Source organism: Adiantum capillus-veneris, chromosome 28, assembly GCF_014529385.1.
Source record: "Adiantum capillus-veneris isolate H3 chromosome 28, ASM1452938v2, whole genome shotgun sequence".
Lineage (NCBI taxonomy): Eukaryota > Viridiplantae > Streptophyta > Polypodiopsida > Polypodiales > Pteridaceae > Adiantum > Adiantum capillus-veneris.
The window spans coordinates 98,445,867-98,469,523 of NC_140958.1; the positions used below are offsets into that span (position 1 = coordinate 98,445,867).

Genomic DNA, 23,657 nt, shown 5'->3' on the forward strand with positions numbered 1-23,657 from the left:
TGTAGGATTTCCTAGAGTAAAAACTTTCTTTTAGAAACCACATAGCTTAAGATTGTCGTCTTTTGCTATATAGAGATAGCTTGAAGGTAAGTTGTACTTGTGAAGTGCCTTTAGGATTATAGGATTTTAGTACTAGATTACGATTTTGAGGATGATTGATAGACGAGACAAGTCTTAAGATCAATGCTTAGGGAACCATAAAAAACAAGAAAACGAGTGTTTGTGGACACTTTCCACAACCACATTGCATGAGAACCTAGAAGTAGAGCTAAGATCAAGGATAAGGGATCAGTAGAGCTACCAACCTACCTGTTTAGGGATTGTTATAGCAATAACTTTGTTATGATGACTCATGAGGAGGTAGAACAAACCAAATATCAAGGGTATTCAATAAGAGATTGGATATTGGACCAAGGACCAGAAACTATTTCAAGAGATGAACATCGTGAACGATCTTCTGAGAGTAATGTTAGGAAACCAAAAACCACCTCATCATCAAGAAAATCGAGTGACACTAAAGCCAGTCCAAGGCTACACGAGTCACTATTTCCAACAGACTCGTTTGAAGGACTCGGAACATGACCAACTGCCAGGAGACCGGGAGTTGAACCAAATAGACGTGTCAGACCAGTTGATTTTCAAAAATGGATTAGAAAATACAGTGGATCAAGGGATCCACACGATCACTTAGCAAGCTTTAAGCAAGTGCTAAGAGCAGAACGCATATTCGATTTCCATACTCAATTGAGGGGTTTGGAATGACATTAGAAGGAAAAGCATTGACATGGTTTCAAAACATTCCACCAAGGTCAATCATGGACTTGAACACATTAGCTCAAGGATTTGCAGCTACTTGTTCCAAAACGGGTTCAAAACAATCCGATAGCTCAAATCTACAGCTTTAAACAGAAACAAGGTGAGTCTCTTAGGGATTGTGCAACTCGAATGAAACAATACATTGCCAGATGCATATAGAAGAACGACTAGTATCATTGTTTCTAGAGGGACTGCTAAACAAAGAACTTCATGCTATACTGTATAGCAAGAAGCATACAACCCTAGAAGAGTGTGTGTCAAATGCTATTGACTTAGGAGACAATTGTGATATTTTCAATGAAGAAGATGTCCCTAAGGATAACCAAAGTGAGAAAACAGTATCCACTAAACCAGCACAAGTGGGAACGGCTGCTGCAACACCACTTTCAGTCATCGAAGACATGCTCAAAAGGATGAATGACATGATGAATAACATGCAAAAAGTACCTATGAGGGGACTAGGGCAAGGGATACCTCAACATGGACAACCAATTAGACTGCAGAAATGGTGTGCAATCGAGGGTAAATGGACCAACCATGAGACCAATGAATGCTATTACTGACCAAAGGATGATGGGAATGTTCAGTACGTGCCCATGAGGCCACAAGGACAACCCATGTATAGATATCAGCCTAACATGGCACCAACTCAAAGACCACCGATGGATATGGAAAGATCTCAATCCGTGTTGGGTCAACAACCTCCATATCAGCCTAACATGGCACCAACTCAACTCAAAGACCACCGATGGATATGGAAAGATCTCAATCCGTGTTGGGTCAACAACCTCCATATCCGGGATATAATGCAGCGCCTGTAAAGTATATGCATTCAAAAGGAGTCATAGTTGAACAAGCACTAGTGCATGTTACACCCTATGCTGAGCCTAGTCCATCTACAATAATGGTAGAAGGACATTGGTATAATTCACATCCACCACCAATGGAAGAACCTGTGACTTATACTCCACCAGATCTTGCACCAATGTACTATGTGGCTAATCAAGGTGTTAGACCTCCTATGGTAAGACCCATGATTAAACCAAGAACGGGAAACTGTCATAAGTGTGGTGTAGATGATCATTGGAAAATGAATGCCTAGAGCCTGACAAAAACCTCAAGTGAGTTGAAGCTTATTGCATACAATGTTGCAAAAAGGGAGGACGCTTCCCAGAAGATTGTCCTAAAATCCTTTAAACAAGGGTAAAACAGTAGTAAACGTAGTCCAAGTGATACCTAGTTGCTCATCTGAGAGTGAGAACCGATTGTTCCAATCAAGGAAATCACTAGAGCCCAAGCTAAGAAAAAGAAACATAACTCCTCTGATGATTCAGAGAATACAAAAATTTTCTCTCAAAAGAACAAAAGAAGCAGAAGCAAAAGGTATGAGATGAGAAAACAGAAACAACGGGCTGAAATTGAGGAGAAAGCAAAGAAGCTATTCCAGGAAAAGGTGAAAGAAACTGGAAGTGAAGTCTAAGAAACAACCGTGAAACCTGGAGGGTCAATTTTGGTTGATAAAATTTTTGAGCCTATTAATGCATCCTTGGAAGCCTACCAAGTAGGACTTAAAGCAGGCCAAAACATGGAAAACAAATGAAAAAACTATCCTTCTCCAGACATGGAAGCAGCTAAGCTTGAAGCTTATCAAAATTTGGTAAGAATCACGCAAGAAATGCTGGAAAAACAAAGACCCAAGCTCGAAAGTATGGAAAAACCTGAGGAGCTTGTGGTAAGAGACAATAAAGAAAAATCCAAAGTGGTGGTAGAACCCCACCTTGAACCAAAAGAGCCAGAACTTATAGTGCCGGACAAAGAAGATGCCTTATATGGAATTCCATTCGTAGAAGAAGACTGGCCAGGACACTTATGGAAAAAAGTTAGACAAATCAATGATGGGAGCCTAACTCTAAAGTCAGCTCCTATAGAGGAAAAAGTAATAGTTAATTCCTGTGGGATTGAATATCAACACACTTTTTCCATATTAGACTTTGGGAAGAACTCAATTACAAAATCATATTGCGAAGACTTTTCATGCGATAGGTACAACTTATCCAAGATTGGGAAAAAAATTATTTGTACTTGAAGTAAGTGGGATCAATAACAAGAGTTAATTTAAAAGATCACACTTATAGAGATGTCATGAAAACGACCATACAAGAGTTCGATTTAGTCTCTTCGGCTGAAGCTAAGCTTCCATTGTGGTTGAACAAAGACACTCCTATTTGAATGTGCGGAGCTTCAGAAAACGGGAGCTTAAAAAGAGAAGAATGTATCTTAGAAAGAGATAGCACGATGAAGCCTATGTACCTGAACCCTTTCCAGAGCATTTCTTTGAGCCATTTGAGTGGACTCAAATTTTAGCGACAATGGATGTATATGTGAATACTTCTATGCCTATTCAATTTTGCAATGAGGACGGCTATGATATAATTCCCATACAAATGATCTCAACCCTCCACATTGAAGATGAAATTCAGGAAACAAAGGACTTGATGAAAGCTCAACAAGTCTTTTCAGACCTCTATATGATGCAACAGATAAGTTAGAAGAACATTCAACTACCTCAGATGATTCGGGGTCGGAAAAAGAACATGTGTCAGCTGAGCTACTCATGAAAGGAGGGGAGGAGAAGTTTTTTGACTTTCCTAACCAGAAATCGAGAAACATAAATGGTATGGATGAAAAAACACGAAAACTAAACCTATGCCATCAGTCTCCAGTAGAACACGGTTCCTGATGCAGATAGATGCACATGATTGTGTCAAGGACAAAATCATTCGCAGATATCCTTCAAACAAAAATCCAAAAATGTCAAAAAAATCAAGAAAAATGAGAAAGAATACTCAAGCAAAGCCAAAGAAACAGGACAAGGAGTCAACCACGACACAAGTTGAGCGCAATAAGAAATATCAAGAGTTGAAAAAAGCTCTAAAGGAGATAAATACGACCCAAGTAGAAACCACAAAAGAGGATGGTAAATATGTAATGAGTGTTCCATCCCATTACAAGAAATATACTCTCCAAGATCTGAAAATCATAGTCAAACAACTTGTTAGAGAACTACGAAAACAGGGCGAGTCCTACAAAGGGCCTGAAAACGCAAAAAAGATAGATTTGGCTGAACCGGGAGAAGATCCTAGGCCTGCATACATTGCAAATGACTTAACAGAAGAAGAAAATAGCTTTTGTTAAGCCTACTGAGAGAATACTGAGATATCTTTGCTTGGTCTTACAAAGATCTCAAGGGTGTTGATCCAGAAATCTGTCAACATACCATACCCATGAGAGATGATGCGAAACCAAGTAGACAAAGGCCATACACATATAATGAGACATTTGCAAGGAAGATCAAAGAAGAGACTGAAAAACTAAAAGAAGCCGAATTCATTCATGAAATTGAACACACAGAATAAGTATCTCCAATTGTGGTAGTACCCAAGAAGAATGGAAAATTACGAGTGTGTGTCAACCTCAAGAAAGTGAATGGAGCTACCATTAGAGATAACTTTCCTCTTCCAATCACTAAGCATGTTTTAGAACGAGTTAGGAAAAGAAGCTTACAGCTTCTTAGATGGCTTTTCGGGATACAATCAACTTTTGCTTGACCCAAAAGATCAACTTAAAACTGCTTTTGCACAACAAAGTGGGGTATTTTTGCCTATCGGGTTATGCCTTTTGGGTTAACTAATGCTCCTGCCACCTTTCAAAGATTGATGAGCCATGATTTTAAAGAATGTTTTAGGAAATTCTTGGAAGTATATATGGATGATCTATGCATACATTCATCAATCCGGGATGATCATATTGAACACCTCAAAAAGGTATTCAAAAAAATGTAGACTTTATAAGATTTTCTTAAATCTTGAAAAGTGCACGTTCATGGGTAGACAAGGAAAAATTCTTGGACATATAGTGTCTAAAAATGGCATACCTACTGATATGGATAAAATTCATGTTATTGCTAATTTGCCTAAACCAACAACAGTCAAAGGGGTTCAAGCCTTCATGGGACATTGTGGATATTACAGACGGTTCATTTACATGTACGCTATAATTGCAAAACACATGTATAGCTTGATTACACACTTTGAATGGACTGATGCGTATGAAGAATCCTTCATGAAGCTTAAGCAAGCTCTCACCTTAGCTCCATTATTGAAAGCATCAGATTGGAATAAGATATTCCACATACATGTAGATGCTTCCAATTTTTCCATCTGGTGTATACTAGCCCAACCAGGACACGAGAAAATCAATTTTCCTATTTCTTATGCTAGCCGATAGTTGAACATGGAGGAAAAGAATTATACCACCACAGAAAGGGAAGGATTATGAATGATCTATGCCATAAAAAAGTATAGATATTACCTATTAGCAAACAAATTTGTGTTCTTTGTGGACCACCAAGCCTTATTGTACTTGGTCAACAAGCCATGTAGCATAGGAAGAATACTGAGATGGTTCATCATTCTTCTAGAATTTGATTTCATTGTAGTTGTGAAAAAGGGCACCACTCATCAAAGAGCATATCATTTGTCTAGGATTGTTTCAAGGGAACCACCTAAAGGAGTAGACGATGATCTACCAGATGCATATTTGTCCTCCGTGGAAATGATACCTTGATGGTCAGAAAATATGGTATCATTGATGATCAGAGCTCAAGTGGACTCGCAAATACCACTTCCAGCTATTACAATCGGATTAATTGAGCAATCAAGTATGTATCAATTACTAGCTGGAAGACTATACAAAAGAAACCGAGATGGAATATTGCTCTTATGCATTAATCCTGAAGAGAAATTCCAATACCTAAGTCAAGCACATATTATCATAGTAGGACTTCACTTTGCGGAAGACCAACGATGTAAAGGATCTTGAGACTTGGAGTATTTTGGCCAACTATGAGGAGTGATGTTCGCTCTTTTATAAAGGATTGTCCTCAATGTCAAAAACAGACACCCATATCTCATGTGACATTGTTCCAAATGTCGCCTGTTCCTAAGTGGAGTAACTATCTAGTTACTTACTTATCAAGCTGAACATTTCCTGAGGATATGAGTAAACGCTATCAAAGAGCAATTGAAACTGAAGCAAGAGACTATGCTCTTATTGGAAACCAATTGTATTAGAGAGGTAAGGATCAACATTTGCGTCTTTGTGCAAATGAAGAGGAATATATTCCAATTATAGAACAAGCACATGCTGTATTAGCTGGAGGTCACTTTTCTAGTGAGACTACCGCAAGAGCAATCTTAATAGTAGGCATATGGTGGTCAACACTTTTTGCAGATGCCAAAGAATATGTTCGAAGGTGTGATGCTTGTCAACGAGGCAAAATCCCAACACGTGTAGATAACATGCCCTTAAGACCAATGATGGGGCTAGAGCTTTTGCAAAATGTGGTATAGACTTTGTTGAGCCAATATAGCCACCTGCTTATAGAACCCAAGCTCAATACATCATTGTAGCTACGGACTATTTGTCTAAGTGGATCGAGGCCAAAGCAACTCAAAAGAATGATGCCAGAACCACTGCCGCATTCTTATATGAGTATGCATTCACAAGATATGGACTGCCAATAGAAATTGTTAGTGATAGGGAAACTCATTTCTTAATGAGGTAATCGAGTATCTATTTAATGAATTTATAATCATCCATAACAAATCAGCTCCATATCACCCACAAGTAAACGGACAAGCTGAGCATACGAATAAAATTCTCAGCTCGGTATTGACTAAAGTGGTTAGTTCAGGAAGGATAGACTCAGAAATGAATCTCCAAGCTTCTCTATGGGCTTATCGAGTTTCATTCAAAACAGCTTTAAATGCTACACCCTTTAACCTTGTTTATGGTCTTGATGCCATATTGCCAATATAATTTTTATTGCTGACATTAAGGGTAGCTAAGGATCTTGAGTGGATTGGACATGAATTGTCAAAGATATTTGAAGATTTAGAGAAGCTAGATGAGCAAAGGCTAACAATTGTAGCTCACATCTATGCACAAAAGCGAAAACAAAAATAGTTCTTTGATTCCCATCTAATTACAAAAATCTTCAAAAAAGGGGACATAGTTTTAGTCTATTCCCTTAAGCAACACATTCCCAAGTTTAAGAAAAAGGAAAACGGACCGTTTATCATTGAAGATATATCTCCAAGTGGAGCAGTTAAGTTGTCCACCCTAGATGGTGAACCAATGGCTAATTGGATTAGTGGATTTCGTTTAAAGAAGTACAATTTTCCGCTAACCACTGAATTGCTAGAAAGAATGCATGCAGCCAAGCAAAGAAAGATAAAACGACATCAGGTTATTGATGAAGCCCAAGAGGAAGCTCGGCTTTGGGTACTCAAAAGGAAAGCTGCTCTCAAGAATCAACAAATACATATTCCCATCAACACACTGGAAATAGATGATCGACAATGGGAATGGCAGAAAGATGCAATGTCAACAGATGATGAATGGTTAGATGGCATGGACCTTTGCATCAAAGTACAACTCAACAACCATAGCACAAATGCATTGGTCGATACAAGAGCTAGAGTAAATGCAGTCAGTTATTCCACGTACAAGAAAGCAACAAGTCAGTCTTTGACAGCAGGAATAACGACTATCAAAGGATGCAACAAGAACCCAACACCAACATTGGGAGTAGTCAACTTGAATGTGATATTACACAGATGTTCATGTCCTCATCAGTTTGTATGCTTACCAGATGAACACATGAATGAGACAATGATTCTTGGAATTCCTTGGCGGCGGACATACAAGGCAATACCAGATTGGGATACCAATCAGCTCAAGCTATCACGTAACGGTGGACAACTCATTGTTCCAATTGCACCAAGCAAGGATGAATGGAAATGATCTTAACAACAAAGCAAACCACAAAGCAATTAAACTTCTCCATCCTATCGACAAGCAAATGCTACAAGTAGCGAGGAATCCCAAACTCCGAGCAAGCGTTTCCGAGCTAATACAAAATCGAGCGACATTTAGCAAAGCACCTTGAACATATCTATGTTGTAAAATTGATGCAGCTCATGATCAAGCAAGAAAGCATATTCAAAAGTACATTTTTATGATTTTCAACTTCACATATGCATCTTCTCGATCATCTATATTTACAGCCTCCAAACGTTACTTGTGCTTCCAAAATGTCAATGGACGCAAATATACATGGTCTCCCATAGGCTAAAAATTCTCTTTCAAAGAATAACCTTGATCTCAAACATTCTACATTCTAACATCGACATAACCTCATGGCTAGGAAGAGGACTAAAGGGATGGAAGGTACTAGTGTCTATTATAGAGAAGCTAAGGAAGCAAGCTTGTGAGCACTTAAAGCGAAACTTTTGTAAAGAGAGTTATATGACTCTCAAGGGAAAATTCCAAAGTCCATAGATGGCACATAGTGATGCATCACAGTGGAGCGTCCTTCCATAACACCCATACAAAACTTGTGCACAAAACCTTCATTTTTCTTTGGGTTTATGGAAGTCTTTTTTGGCGGTGGTTGTTTAGGTGATGGTCAAGTGACATCACCTAGTTATTCATAAATGATAACTAAGGTGATAATGCCTAGCATTAATTACAAAGGAAGCAATGCTCCATGTAGTGTTCAAGCATAGTAACTAAAATCACATTTTCCTACACATGGAGGTCAGCTGTGTGCATAATATAGGTGATAGCATCTAATTCCCACTACCTTCTCATCTTTGCTTGGTCCATATGTGCTAATAGTTTCTTGCAACCATCCTCATGAAAGTAAGGAAGGGGCTAATAGTCTAAGTATGTTGATTTTGGCATGGTGCTTGATGCCCCCAACATAGTTCTACTATGCTCACAAGTACAAAGCCCGTGAATCTCATAATTGCTGGATAGTTATTATTTGAAAAGTGATTGAAAAATATGGATCATGTGACCATGCTCTTATGGCAGTCTACTAATAGCATACCCTCATGATCAAGAGGCATGCTTCAATTTTTTCAAAGAATAACTTTTTTTCCCAAATTGAAGCTACTCTAAAGCTAGACCTTAACACTAGAGGAAAAATTTAAAGACTAATAAAGGGTTGATACAAGAGCTCACTACTAGACTAAAGGGGTGTGGGCTCCCTTTCGCCATTAGAAAGGTTTGAACTCTAACATGTCCTCTCTCTCTCTCTCTCTCTCTCTCTCTCTCTCTCTCTCTCTCTCTCTCTCTCTCTCTCTCTCTCTCTCTCTCTCTCTCTCTCTCTCTCTCTCGCAAGAACCCTAGCCCAACTCTCTTCTCCCTCTCGGTCGCAGGCCTCCCTAGGGCGAGGGGCAGCCTGCGGGAGAGCCTTTCACAGCCATAGCTCCGCCCCGCCTCCCATGTCCAACAGAATACCTGCTCGACAGGCCTCACTCGGCGGCTCCTGCTCCGACTCAACCCGCGGCTCCTGCTCCGACTCAACCCGAGTTCGTCCTGCCTGACTAATGAGTGCCCCTGCCCTACTGAACTCTGTCAACACAATCAATATTGAGCCCTAACTACAGGCGACCCTTCCCACGCAGAGCCTCGACTGCGAGGAAATCGGAAGAGACTCAAATAAGAAAATTTGACCCTTCCCACGAGAAACTCAGAGCCTCAAGTGGGAGGAAACCGGAAGAGACTTGAGTAAGAAGAAACTTCTCCCACCTGCAAATCTGCGATGCAACGCGAGGGTTTTCTCTCCCCAATCAAACGGACCCGTCTTTTTGTGCCCACCCCACGGGTGGATCCAATGGACCGTCTCCAATCTCAAATTCGAGAGCTCAAGGACGAGAATGCAGAACTCAAGGTGCGTCTTGCAACCCTTGAGACACGTCTCTCCTCCTTGGAGTCCCAAAAGCAAGACGATAGTGAGCACCTTCTCGCCAAAGCAAAGGAGGTTGAACACACCCTAACCGCAACCATGGCCAACCTTGTCACCCAAGTTCAAGAAGCAACCATCACGGTCTCCTCCAAAGTAGAAGAGTGCATGCAAGAACGTCGCCGACGGGAAGGACTAGCACTATCCGTTCGAATCGGTGGCTTGCCATCTACTTGGTGGGGGGAGAGTGATGACTACACATCAACTCTAGTGACGCTTAACCAAGCCATCCACCCAACGGAGTTCGACCCCAACACAATTGACAAGGTTCACCACGACAAGTGCACCAACCAAGGCATCTTGGTCTTCAAGGCTAAAGAGGCACGTAGAGCACTTCTACAACAAGCACGACTTCTCAAGGGCACCAAAATTTGGATAAGCGAGGCATTGACACCCGCCCAACTCAAAGTTAAGAAACAAGAACTCCAAAAGGTTTGTGAAACACGAGCAATCGGAAAATGGGCCGTCTACCGAGGTGGCAAGGCCATCATTGAGGAATTTCGAGCTCCAAAAACTCCCAAGCCACCTTTTGCTTTTCCCTCTCCTAAGTGACATGTGTCACAATTTTGTTGTATCCACTTTAGTCATAATTCTCCATGTACTCCTCTAGTAAAGAGGCACAACCGTGTACGTTTTCTTGGTCCCATGGGTCATATTTGACCTCCGAGGACGATAATGAAATCTATCTCTCTCTCTCTCTCTCTCTCTCTCTCTCTCTCTCTACTCTCCTCGTCGGATAGATCTTTAAGGTCTCTTGGGATAGTTTCCTACGATGTTAAAATCTTCTTCTTCTTCTTCTTCTTCTTCTCTCTCTCTCTCTCTCTCTCTCTCTCTCTCTCTCTCTCTCTCTCTCCCCCCCCCCCCCGCCCCCCTTGTAGGCAAAGACTCAAATGTCATTTGCATTGATGATAGACACATGCGAGTATGAATGTAAAATCCCTACAAAATTCAAGTCCTAAAAAATATCGCTTAGTTCTTGGATATCTTTGTGGTCTTGCTAAACGCGACTATAACTAGAGCAACTTCAACACCAATAGCTCTTCCCTTCTTGCACCCTTCCTCTAACAAATAGCCTTTCTTTGGGCTTTCTGAGATTCAAATTGATTTGGAAATGTATTCTTGCGTGCCTTTTTGGCCTTTGACGTGTGGAAACTCTCCACAAAGAAGTCAACGTAGAACACGCATGCATCTCAGCTACAAGACCTTAAATGAAGCCAAACTTCATCATTGGCTTATAGTAAACATTGATTAGTTTTAAAATTACAAAACCATCTTTGATGATCTTGGTGATGTCCTGCCATACTAAAAGTGAATTGGCCATGGAAATCTCATTGACCTCATTGGGATTGGGCCATTGCACATTTGAGAATGCTGGCTACCAGGCACTTCTGCAGCTTGAGAGAAACCATGGACTTCACCCGAGGTGACACCCACTATTCGTCTCTCTCTCTCTCTCTCTCTCTCTCTCTCTCTCTCTCTCTCTCTCTCTCTCTCTCTCGCTCTCTCTCTCTTTTTGAAACAGAATGTAATGTTGTAGATTTCAAACTCTTTTTCAGTATCGAGGTAAAACACAAAGCCAAAGCGCCAGTTATATAGACGTCATTAAATGATGGATAACCATACACAATTCAGAAGTTTCCCAGAAGAGTTCATACATTTTCTAGTTTCACAAAAAAAACAAATTCATTGGAGGTAATCCGGTCGTAAATGACTAAGATCCCGCAACATTAACAAAAGTCAATTGTCTTTCGCTGGTTATCATACCCCAGGGTAGAACAACCATAACACTTCTAGAATAGCAGTTGTGAGAAAATAGGCTGCAAGCCTAATAGTTTTCATGAAGCGTGTTTGAGAGCCATTCTCTCCATCCAGGCTTCCTTGGCCCCTCATATTTGGCTTGGATACATAAAAACGCCAACCCTTCCACCCAATGAGCTGGGTGGTAATTTTTTTCTGAATTTTGCTCGTACAACACCACTATTTCCATGAGGCTTCGTCACTCTACCCCAAATTGACTGGTACAATGTCCCGTTCTTCTTCGTCTTAGCCTTGCAGTAGACATACGCAATCCTCTTTCCAAGGTACCAGTTCACTTCTCCTGTTGTATTGATACCCTCAATTTGCAGAAGAGAAGTACTAGGATATTGATTAGATTTCCCCCTCTTGTATCCCAGGATAAGCCCCCGCACATAAAGTCCGACGCGCTCTCCTTTCCTTTCCGTCATTGCGGAGGGCGATTGCTGCTCGAGCAAACCACAGATGGGAGGGAAGAGGTCAAGTTGGACAATTGCTCCAGAAGCCTGACCTTGTCCGCCTTTCTGGTCTTCAGTGAACATTTCACGAGGGACTCTTGATAGTGTCGTCCTTCCATGTTCTGTCGCTAGAGTTTTGACGAGGTACCATTCAGCCATGCCTCCAAGTAGGTTGTTGGGGCCAATGATTGGTTCTGCAGGTTGCAAATTACGGTGCTACTGAGTTGTCATGCATTCAGAGCTCAAATAGGAACATTCCACAATTTAATGGACAGCAGCAGGAAGGCTCAGAGAGCTCGGCCCCCAACCCTGGACTTTGACAAGTTGTATAATCAACACAGAACATTATATGTAGAATCTGGATATAGCTTTCCATTAAAAGAAATGGTGGCTAGAAAACCTCAGAAACACAATACATTCAACAGTACATTGCTTACACGGACATTGCCTTTTTGAAAGAAGAGCCTACTTATAGGCTGAGCTGCCATGATGCCATCCCGAGGGCCTACATATTTTGGGTGGCGCTCTCCAAGATAGTCAAGTCAAAAAATGTTCCGCTATTATAGCTGGTGTCGCTTTTATGAGCATGCTAATTCCTCTCGTCTTTCCAGTCCTACAGGTATGCTGAACCAAACATTCTGATGTTTTTTATGATAGATAATTCAATGGAAAAATGACTGACACAGAAGATCACTGTACAACTTACTAGCTTGTAAAAACCATGGAAACTTATACATTTGAGGAGTGCCTTCTTCATTCTGTAAGAGGTCACACCCATTGAAATGGTATCGCTACAACAATGCTGCTCTCCCGTTTCCCTCTGGACGTAACTCTGTGAGGGACTTCTAATCACGTATCCTTTCATTTGTTTAGAGGCAATTGAATTTGTACACTCCATAGTTGATGAGATTGCAATACAAATAGAGGTGAGGGCTAGTCAACTTCCATAGCTTCCCACCCCCCATGGAACCAGATGCCCTCAGAGCCTTTCCCATGGCACTAACTGATATTTGTAACCAGCAGTAGTAACCAGCTTCCCTTAGAAGCTTTCCACTGATATTTGTGCACTAGTCCATCCAATTACACTTGCCAATAGAGCTCAGGGCCAGCTAGCTTTTGAAGTATCATAAACGTCGTGAAGCATTCTTGACAGTAGTAACTAGATGTCCTCAGAGCCCTTCGATTTGCCAGGATAAGCCCCCAGGACATAAAGTCTGACGCGCTCTCCTTTTCTTTCCGTCATTGCAGAGGGCGATCGCTGCTCGAGCAAACCACAGAAGGGAGGGAAGCGGCTTCCATCGATAGAGAGTGCGTCGAATGCAGCTCAACAATGGGGACCTACACTGCCGCTGCTATGGAGGGAAGCAGCTTCACTTGCAGCAAGTTGTTGGACAACCTTTTGCCGTTTCATTGTAGCATGGGATTAGGCAAGAAACACTTTGAACTACCTGTAGCCATCCACGCCGGCATGGATGGCTATAGGCAGTTCATTTTTTGAACGCTGTAGCATGGGAATACGCAAGAAAAAATGACATGAAACTACCTGTAGCCATCCACGCCGGCGTGGATGGCTATAGGCAATCCATTTTTGGAAAAGTTACCAAAATACCCCTCTAAGGCTTGTGTCACACATGACCGGCGACATGTGTGAGGTGGCACAGTCTAACCGTGCCGCCCAAAGCAGGTCGCTCATGAGAGTCCGTAGGTGCAGTCGGACGAAGCGGTGGAACAAGTGCATGCGCAGGTCAATCTGCTCCAATCAAAATTCAAGAAAGATTGCACGGGTAGATGTAGGCGAGGGTTACCCCTCGGACATAAAGAAGGGGGTGACGGGCATGAGTTGGCATTACAGCTCAGCTTGGCAACACCATGTCCACCGCGCAGTGTGACAGAAAAAGCTCGCAACACTGGTTTTTATTGGACCCGCTCGCGCTTTGCCTTCTCCGTCCGCTCTCATCTGACAGGGTCCTAATTTGTGGAAATTCCCAAGATACCTTTCAAATTAAAAAAATTCCCAATATATCCCTCAGATTTTGTCATCAATTCCAAAATGCCCTTCAAATTTTCCAAAATTCCCAAAATACCCTAGTTGTGAGAGTAATTTTATCCAAAGATAAAAAAATTTGTAGCTTTTCATAAGAAGATTGATTGTCTATCAATACAAGATACTTAAACTAGAATTTGAGCTAGTTATGTAGGTTTTGGAGATGAATTGCTTCATTATTTTTAGACATAATTGTCTTTTTTTAGGCGGTAATTTGTGACAAACTACATGCTAAGCACTAAAAACGGATCTCCATTTCCAAAAAAGAATAAAGATTAGGAAATCATAAACAATCCAACTAAAATACATACAAAGGTATTTAGGGAATTTCCACAAATTAGAGGGGTATTTTGCTAAATTTCCCTTCATTTTTTGAACGATCGTGCCAATGTTTACAGGAGTGACTAGGTAAATATTTTCATAATTCCATTCCACACCGGCGCGGATGGCTATAGGCAGTTCCATTATGCACCAAATAATTCCCTTGTTACATGTGGTGCTCATACAAGGCAAATGAAACACCCTCGCTAGCTACCTGTAGAAACTCATATGTAAAGATTTCCATTAGAAACTTGCACGTATCCATCCGCGCCGGCACAGATGGCTACAGACACTTCCATTATGTACCAAATAATTTTCTTGTCACATGTGGGTACTCTCACAAGGCAAGTTGAACACCTTGCTAACACACATAGACTGTGAGCTGAAGAAAATGAAGGTCTCATCTAACTATAAAGTGTTCACAATGTCTCCTCGTGATCTAATGTTCAAGACATTTAAGTGTCGTTCTTGCCTCCTAATAAAAGGAACATCTTTTTCTTCTCGAGGAGGTTGCTTTGAGCAATAAACGTCTCTTGCAATGTAGCTTCTTGCCGCAAGTTGTGCACAAACGTAAAATTGGACATGTCCAAGGAGCAGACATATGTGACACAGCCCACAATCTTTCATTCACATCATTTGAATGATGATAGATGTCTTGTTGCTATTCTAATGTACTTGCTTACTAAGACTTTTTTGTACCCCACAATGTCAACTTAGCTGATGGCTAGAGACACAACCATTGCAAGCATCATTGCGAGCACTTACACTAAATAAATAGCAATAGAGGGATAATAATCGATTGACACACCAAAAGCTACAAATTAGACCTAATTTTAATGACTTAAGTTGACCTTGTATGGCATCATTGGCATGCTTTTCTCACAAATAATTTCATGTAGCCATCCATGTTGCCAAATCCTCTTCACCCAAAAACCAAAGCCAGTTCCCTTTTTTCCACCTTTCATTGCATGTACCCATCCGTGTTGGCACGCATACCTACAAGTAATAGAAAGAAATGATTTGTTTTTGTTTAACGTTATGCAATTCATATGTTAATGTAGGTCGTTGCATGCCTAACAATATTCCAGGGTTAAGCTCTGAAAAATGTGTATTTTAACTGAATAGATCACTTTCATGTTGGCTTAGATAAGTTGATGGTCAACTCAAATCCAATATGGATTGATGCTAAAACAGCATTGGAGCTTAAGCTCATGTATAAACCTCCATTGCAAGCCTTGGCCAAAAACATATTCTATAACTGATGCTAATGATAGGACTATTTCTTGGTGAACAATGATTACAAAAGCTTCTCTAGTATTATGGATGAAAAAATTGGAGGGTGATTTCTACGTTTATAATTGACCCAAAAAAGTACCCAGATTTGCAATTCTTTTACTTTGCAATGCATGAACTTTTGAGTTGATATGTCACATTAAATTTTGATGGTTTTTTGAATAGAGTATAGTGAATAGTAACTATTTATATTGATATTGATGATCTAGGCTATAGCCTATAAGCACAGAGGCTCTCATCTTCATGCATGTGCAAGATGAGCTTATAAATTTCTTGCATATAGGTGTCGCAAGTTATGAAGATTACGTGGGAAGCCTATTTGAGAAGGATCAAAAGCTGATAGTAAGGGCGGGCAAGAAATATGTTGAGGCAGAGAGTCTTGGTATCCACTTACTTATCCTTAAAAGTAGAAATTCAAATCAAGCGGTATTCACTCATCCAACTAGACGCATCTCTCTCTCTCTCTCTCTCTCTCTCTCTCTCTCTCTCTCTCTCTCTCTCTCTCTCTCTCATTGTTTGCTCGACTTTCTCCTTGCTCGGAAATATTCGCTCACCATACGGTAGGACTCCAAGTAGCATGCAAGGAGTCAGGAAAAAGCACAGCTTAAGGACAAGCCGATTCAAATATAGGGACCCAAAACATCATCAACAATGCCAAAGACGGTTCCAAGGTTCAAAACACAAAGACGAGCATCTCCGAGCAAGGAACCTAACATGAAATGGATTTGGAAGAAAAAAGAGCACTTTCTTCTCCGAGAACTGGAAAACTAATCAAGCAATGGAGAGTTAAGTCTCAGAAACCTCAACTACACCATTCTGACCAAGACAAACCAACATATTAATGGCGGATAAAAGCTCGACAACAGTCATTATTGATACCAAATGCTCAGAAAATCAGCGTGCTAAAGCATCCTGATGGTACAATCAAGCAAAGAGCACACAAGCTACAAGATTTGCTCTTTGGGAGACATCATTAGAAAGCATCGACATCAGAAACCCTTGAGTTAATTACTCAAAACCCAACTCTTGCACAACATGATGGTTTGAACTGCATTGATCTTCAAAGCATGGTAGAGCCAACCAAATCTATGCATAGACACAATTGTTCAACCCAGGCACTTAGTCGTCCTGATGTACACCATCTAGGAGGGGTGGAAGAGTACTAAGTAATTAAGGGCAATGTTTGAAGAGGGAGGAAAAAGTTTGATGTTAATGTGTGATTTTTTTGTCAAATTACCTAGTAGTGTCCTTATAATTCATCAACAAGGGAAATTTAATTGTTAATATCTTCCCGATGATGAGTGTAAATAGTGTATATACTATCAGAAAATCATCAAAAAATAGTCCTTTTTGGTTATTTTTCATCATTTTTCTTGATATTGAGATTTAAAATGGAGAAATCCAACAAAAAACAGTAAAGCTGTGTTTTTCAATGGATTTTCTTAAGTATTGTATTTTTACTTTGCTTTTTTAGCACATTTTGTTATTTTCTTTACTTTTTCCTATAAACAGGTCAAAAATTAATAATAAATAGCAAAGGAGCTCATATGGAAAAACTAAAGACACGGTACGGTGGTGATTAAAAAGACAAGGCAAACAAGCACAAAAAATTCAATAAAATCAACAGATGAAACCGGGAAGCTTAAATTAGGCGACCAGACCTACTTTTGCAGAATTCTTGCAGAATGAGCTACAAGGATCCGATTGGGGAAATTTTTGAGTCTAACATAGATTTCACGGGCTAGTAGGACTAACAGGGGAATCTAGGGAAAAATGGTTTGGGAAGTCCGGGTATAGATACCCAAGGTAGGCTAAAATCATCTCATTTTCACTTGTTGCCTTTGGAGAGAGAGCCTTTCGACCCTCTTCGCACGTATTTTCCGGAGTCCACAGTCACCTGTTTTCAGCGCCGTCTCACACGAGACATGAGGGGTAAGTTCTTTACTTATCAATGATCCATTTGGTCCTCGGCTGGTAGCTACTCTAAACCCCTGGAAAAAACCTTAGAATCGAGCAGTGCACAAAGACCTACGACCAAAAATTGACCATAGCGGCCTGTCAGCTCAACCAAATCGCATGAGATTTGAACTGTAGCATGCCCCAACATAATAGAACACTTCTATATCAATAGTTGACCATTCAGCAAGGATTGAGGGGGGGTCCCAAGTAGAAAAACTAGGTTTTTGACAGATGCCAGAATTGGATTCTGACTCCACAGACAGCTTACCTATGAGGTCTATACACAATGTATATGATTGGTTTCATAAAATCAACCAAGCCAAGCCCTCAAAAAGCAAAAAACAGCTTGAAGACTACAAAGCGTCAAATTTGACATACGAGATCAAATTGACTCCAAATGGGCCAAAATTGGAGGAGTTACTTTAAGACTATGTTGCGAACAAGTCAATAGCCTCAAAAGTGACTAACCAACTCTACAGGCCGTGTAGTGACAAAAATAAGAGATTTCACAGTCGACAAAGCACGGAGTGATGCCGGCAAGACCAAAGTTTACCAAATTCAATTTAGGACTTGTTATAGATGTATAGAATATATTTATGTCAAAATTTTCAAGTTATGCAAGAAAATGTTGACTGTTGTAAATAATCGTGATTATTTACTTTTGCAATATTTTGCCTTGAAAATTGTGTCATTACCTCATCTATCACTTGTACACACCTATTACATGCCAAATTTCAAGTATGAGCAAAAAATGATAATTTAGAACTTGAAAAATTGACAAAAAATGCAAAGAAGTCCTTGCTAGCCAAATTCTGAGTTATGAGTCACATTTTTTGATTCAAATCACCTCATATCTCATACACAGGGTCTATACCATGCCTAGAACCAAGTTGCACCAAAAAATGTTCATTTTGATGAAAAAGTTAATAATCGTGATTATTTACTTTTTGGCCAAGATGGGAAAAATTTGCAAATTTGCCATCATAGGACCAGAGTACATGATGTCCTAAGCCCACTAGCCAAGTTTGAACAAATTTGTAGCTCAAAATCTCTTACATCTAGTGTTTCAGAGACCTAAAGCCTAAATCTTGCACCATTTTCATCTTGTGCACCCAAATGAGCCCATAATTTACTCAGAGTATCTATTTGGTATATACTTCAAGCCTATAAGGTCAAGTTTGCAAAAAGTTCAAAAAATTACTCAGCTGTAAATAATCGCGATTATTTACTTTGTTGCAGTTTGAAGCAAATTGGACTCAATTTGCCAGTATTTCAAACTGAAGGATATTTTTAGAGAAGAATTTACCAAATTTGCTAGCTTTGACACTCTATTCACTCAACAGGAGCCATGCAAGCTGCAAAGTAGGCCAAGAAGAAGCTCTCGCAAAAGGAGAAGCTGCAAGAACTACCCCCATACCAACTGGACCCCAGTTCAGTCAAGACTGCCAAAGCAACCTACCTGTCAAAAGAACAACTTGAAGAGCATAACACAACAGTGTTCACAGGTACATTCAAGAGCAAAGAAGGATATCAGGTAGAACTGCAACTTCTACCAAAAGAAGTTTATAATGTCACCGCCCGCAAAGCCCGAGAAAAAGAAGCCAACAGAAGACTTAGGCTCAGAGAGTTTTATGAACAAGAGCCATGTGGAGTGGATTTCCAAAAAGCTTATGAGCTCTTGTCCACGATCAAAGAAGATGGAACCGCCCAAATCTCTGACCAACAAAGGAACAAAGTCGAAGTGGAGATTACAAAAGAGATAGTGGCTGAAGCTCTCAAATTTCCAACAAAAGGAATGACAATGAGGGCAAGAGATAGAAAGACGGCAGGAACCTTCACCAAGGAAACCACTGCTGCCACATTTGCCAATCTTATCCAGAAACAGGTGGAAGAACCTGCAAGATTATACCACCAACACTTCCACTTCCTTGCCAAGAGACCGCCAAGGTATACGACACACAATCATGCGGTTTGACCACTTTTACACAAGTCCTCAAGTTGACAACCAGGCAACCAATCGACCACGTGCAGTACATGTTGTCAACATTGAAGGGAACAAAGAAAGAAGGTAAAATAACATATCTGGGAGCACCAGAGATTCTCACAAGAATTGCCTACCCTGCTATCGGCATGGCAGACAACTTGCCACCTACCCAAATCAGAACACTTGGATCCTGTCTGCACAACCTTCCCCTCGAGCCACAAGATCTACCAAGAGAACATACAAGTTTGATGAAGAATGGGCTGAGAGCTCGCCAGAACAGCATAGTAGTGAAAGCTCCGATAATGAGGAAAGAAGGGCACGTATCGAGGAAATGAAAAGAAAAGCCATGGTAGCACATCAGGAGGATCCGCAACAGAAACTGGCCAAGTTTGAACGAGAAAAGCACTCCTACAAACGCAACCACCAAGCTCAAGGCAAGGATCTTGCAAAGTGGGTACCCATTGAACTGAAAGGACCAAGAACAAAGCACCATGCCAGGAAATAGGCTGAAGATCCCACAGAATTATTGGAAAAAATGTATCAGGAAGCATAAGCTTTGAAGCTGAAAGAAGCCCAAGAAGCAGAAGCTTTGAAGCTGAAAGAAGTCCAAGAAGCAAAACGAAAAGTTAAAGAGGCGACGAAGAAACAAAAACAAGCAGAGGAAGCAACTGCACAAGGAGAAGCTCATCATGAACAAGGTGACACGTCTTCTCGACCTTCTTCACCTCCTCCAGAACAACAAGATCACCCCATGCCAAGCCCACCACCATCACCAGCAGATAAAGCCACAGAAACCGAGTCCACAAAAGAAACTGATCTTGGAAAAAAAGAAGTAGCCGAATCTACACAACAGACAACCACTACACAAGAGCAACACAAAGAACAAGAACCAGAGCCGGAAAGGGAAGCGAGTCCTGCACCAGAGGAGATCACAAGGTTTGAGAAAACACAAGAACATGGAACAGAGGAAACACCTTCTACCTCTACACAGCATGAAACGGCCGAGGCATCCATGAAACCTTAGGATGATAAAGCAGAAGAAGGCCAGCCACAGCCTTAAGGGCAAGAACAACCAACCGCCATGACGTAGCTGAGAGAGTCACAAGAGACTGTCGAGACATCTAGGCAGCTAGCAACAAATGAAGATTGGAAATCAAATGATGAGGTAATCCTGCAAGTCAACAAATATGTAAGGCAAATGCATGATATGACGGAAAGACTCCAATCAACAGCACTTAGCCGCATCACAAAGGCTAAAGAACTAGAGATGGTGATTGACGCTCTCTAAGGAGATTTGGAAGACAAATTAAATGTCATCACCGATCTACAAAAGTAAGTGATGGTATTAAAAGCTGAAGCTGAACAACATCAGCTATCAAGGGATAAACAACAAAAGGAGATGAAGGAGTTAGGTGACCTACTTACGAAGTTGTCAGATGCTTGCAAAACCAAAGATGAACAGGTGACAAAAGTTACCAAAAAACTTCTAAATACAACACTCTTAGTTCAAAAGATTCAAGTGCAGGTAGATGTAGCGAACGCCTCCCTGCAATACTCAGAGCAGAGAATAAATGATTAGGTAACTTTTTTGCGGCAAATATGAGAAAATCTCGCAGTAGCCTCGATCAAAGGGACGGATGAAGTGTACAAAGCATTAGAGAAAAAGAACAAAGACCTCAAGCTAGAGCTAAAATTGGAGCAGTCTCAACGCAGAGACCTGGCTTTAATGCGGGTGCAACGAGAAGAAGAGCTGTCAAAAGAAATAGCCGAGCTTAAAAGAGTCAACCAATTGCTGAGAGATGAACGACCAGAAATGCAAGAAGAAGCAGGAACTTCATAACAGAAAGATAGAAATTCCCTCAGTTTCTTTTGTTGAGATGGAAACACAGCTAGTAGAAGGGCTAGGTAGCAAGGAGGAATTCTAGGTACAATTAACAGAAGCTGATACAATGTCCAGCTGTCAAAAGCTGAGGAAGATGCATTGAAAGACAAAATTACCCAGGAGGTGGATGAGCAATGGAAAGCAACGATGTATTGGGAGTTGAGAGTTCTTCACTCTGTCAATGTTATACAACTCACTCCCAATCAAATCAATGCGCAATGGCATCAGCAATCCCTGCCATATCCTTTGATAAAGGTAGAGTTTCTCCAAGTCAAAGAGAGGCTTTACAAAGACATGCAAGTAGAAGGCGCAGATGAAGACCATCCAAAGTGGAGACTGAGTTGGTTGAACAAGAATCCAAGGTATTTGATTCTGGTCACAGGAGCACCTGCGCCACTTCAAAAGGATCCCACTTTTTATCCTGTACCAAGAGTAAGGACCTGGCAAGCACATGAGGCAATAACAAAGAAGCGGCCAACCTGGCTGAACTACCCAAGATTGCCTGTTCCAAAAAAGGGACCGTTGACATGAGAATACATGGTGAAAACCCAAACGGGTGTCATGGAGTTCTTCAAAAGTCTACCTGATCTATCATGCACAATGCTTTATAAAATCTGCCGAATGTTGCTCACCTGCATCAAAGTAACGGTGCCAATTTTTGTAAGTTAATTAAAAGTTTTTGGATAATGAAATACACAGCGTGAGGTAACGACGCTCACTTTCGATCCCCGATAGCAGCTCCAAATGTGGGACGCGTGTATAACCTCACTCCTATCTTATTGCAGATTTAATGAGAACCACAATTAAATTGTCAATCCATGGGACGAAGCTGACTCGAGTAGTGCATAGAGGCTGTCAATCTCTTGAAAAACAACAAACCACTCGCATCCAACTCAAGCTACACTCAAGTGACTGAAATCACCAAAAGCTAGTCGCTCATCGGCAAACAAATCACATCTGTTACAGCATAAAATGATATCCAAACGTAGTGAAACTTTTAGGACATGTTTATATGACCTAAGCAACATGATTATGGTCTCAAATCTCACTTCAGGTCAAGTGAAAAAATCGTGATTATTAACAACAATGGATTTTTGACCTAGTCGTTTTTGACCCAAAATGCATCTAAATGCTTAGCAATGATGTCCCAATATCCTGCCTATGCTTAGTTTTTTATTTTGAAGTGTAAATTCCTACTTATGATGAAATTATGCCGCGGGTCGGCAATGCCAAAAGCTACGAAATATCGTGAAGTGTTTATGTCAATGCGTAGATCTCTTACCTGCAGTTACAATGCAACCTGCGGCAACGCCAAAAGCTACGAAATACCGTGAAGTGTTTATGTCACTGCGGAGATCTCTTACGTGCAGTTGCAATGCAACAAACACGGCTGCAATGTGACAACCGGGGAGAGAGTAGGAACCGCGAGGAGGAGAGAGAGACCTAAACTAGGAAAAAACACGAACTTCTTGTGAAATTATTCTTTAGCTTTCTCTAGGATCTCCTAGAGTAAAAACTTTGTTCTAGAAACCGTATAGCTTAAGATTGTCGTCTTTTGCTGTGTAGAGGTAGCTTAGAGGTAAGTTGTACTTGCCGAGTGCCTTTAGGATTGTAGGATTGTAGAACTAGATTAGAATTTTGAGGATGATTGATAGACGAGACAAGTCTTAAGATCAATGCTCAAGGAACCATAAAAAACAAGAAAATGAGTGTTTGTGAACACTTTCCACAACCCCATTGCATGAGAACCTAAGAGTAGAGTAAGTAGGATCCGGGGTGGATTTCAAGCCATTGTTCTCTTCGAAAGAATCATTGTGAGTTGTTGTTTGAAGCTGCAGAATTTCAGATCTATGGCTAGAAATAGCACAAAAAGACTCCAAACTACTCAATCCGACTGGAGAGTATGCTTAAAAGTTGTATGAACCAGTGGGTAAGCTTAAGGACACATTGAGGTAAAAATTTCAAGAGTCTTCAAAAACTCAGATTATTTACTTTTTCTTGATATTTTAGGCCAAATTAAGTTTTGACTTGATTCCTCAGCTTAAAATAACTCATGAAAAGACTGTTTATAGAAAAAGTGCAAAAAAAAGTTCATTTTAATCCTGCAATAAATAATCGTGATTATTTACTTTCAACTCAAAATTGACCAAGGTTGATACCAGTGACTCATTGCATGTGTACAAACAACTTTTGTAAAGGCACATTGGATTTGGATCACCAAACTGACAAAA

The 23,657-nt window shown here is 40.7% G+C and overlaps 2 pseudogenes; one reads left to right on the forward strand and one right to left on the reverse strand.

Annotated features, from left to right (window-relative positions):
* The first annotated feature begins 9,490 nt into the window (after nt 1–9,490).
* On the forward strand, nt 9,491–10,301 carry LOC147420956 (uncharacterized; annotated as a pseudogene).
* A 1,276-nt stretch (nt 10,302–11,577) lies between these two features.
* On the reverse strand, nt 11,578–11,958 carry LOC147420957 (large ribosomal subunit protein eL33z pseudogene; annotated as a pseudogene).
* Between the last annotated feature and the right edge of the window lie 11,699 nt (nt 11,959–23,657).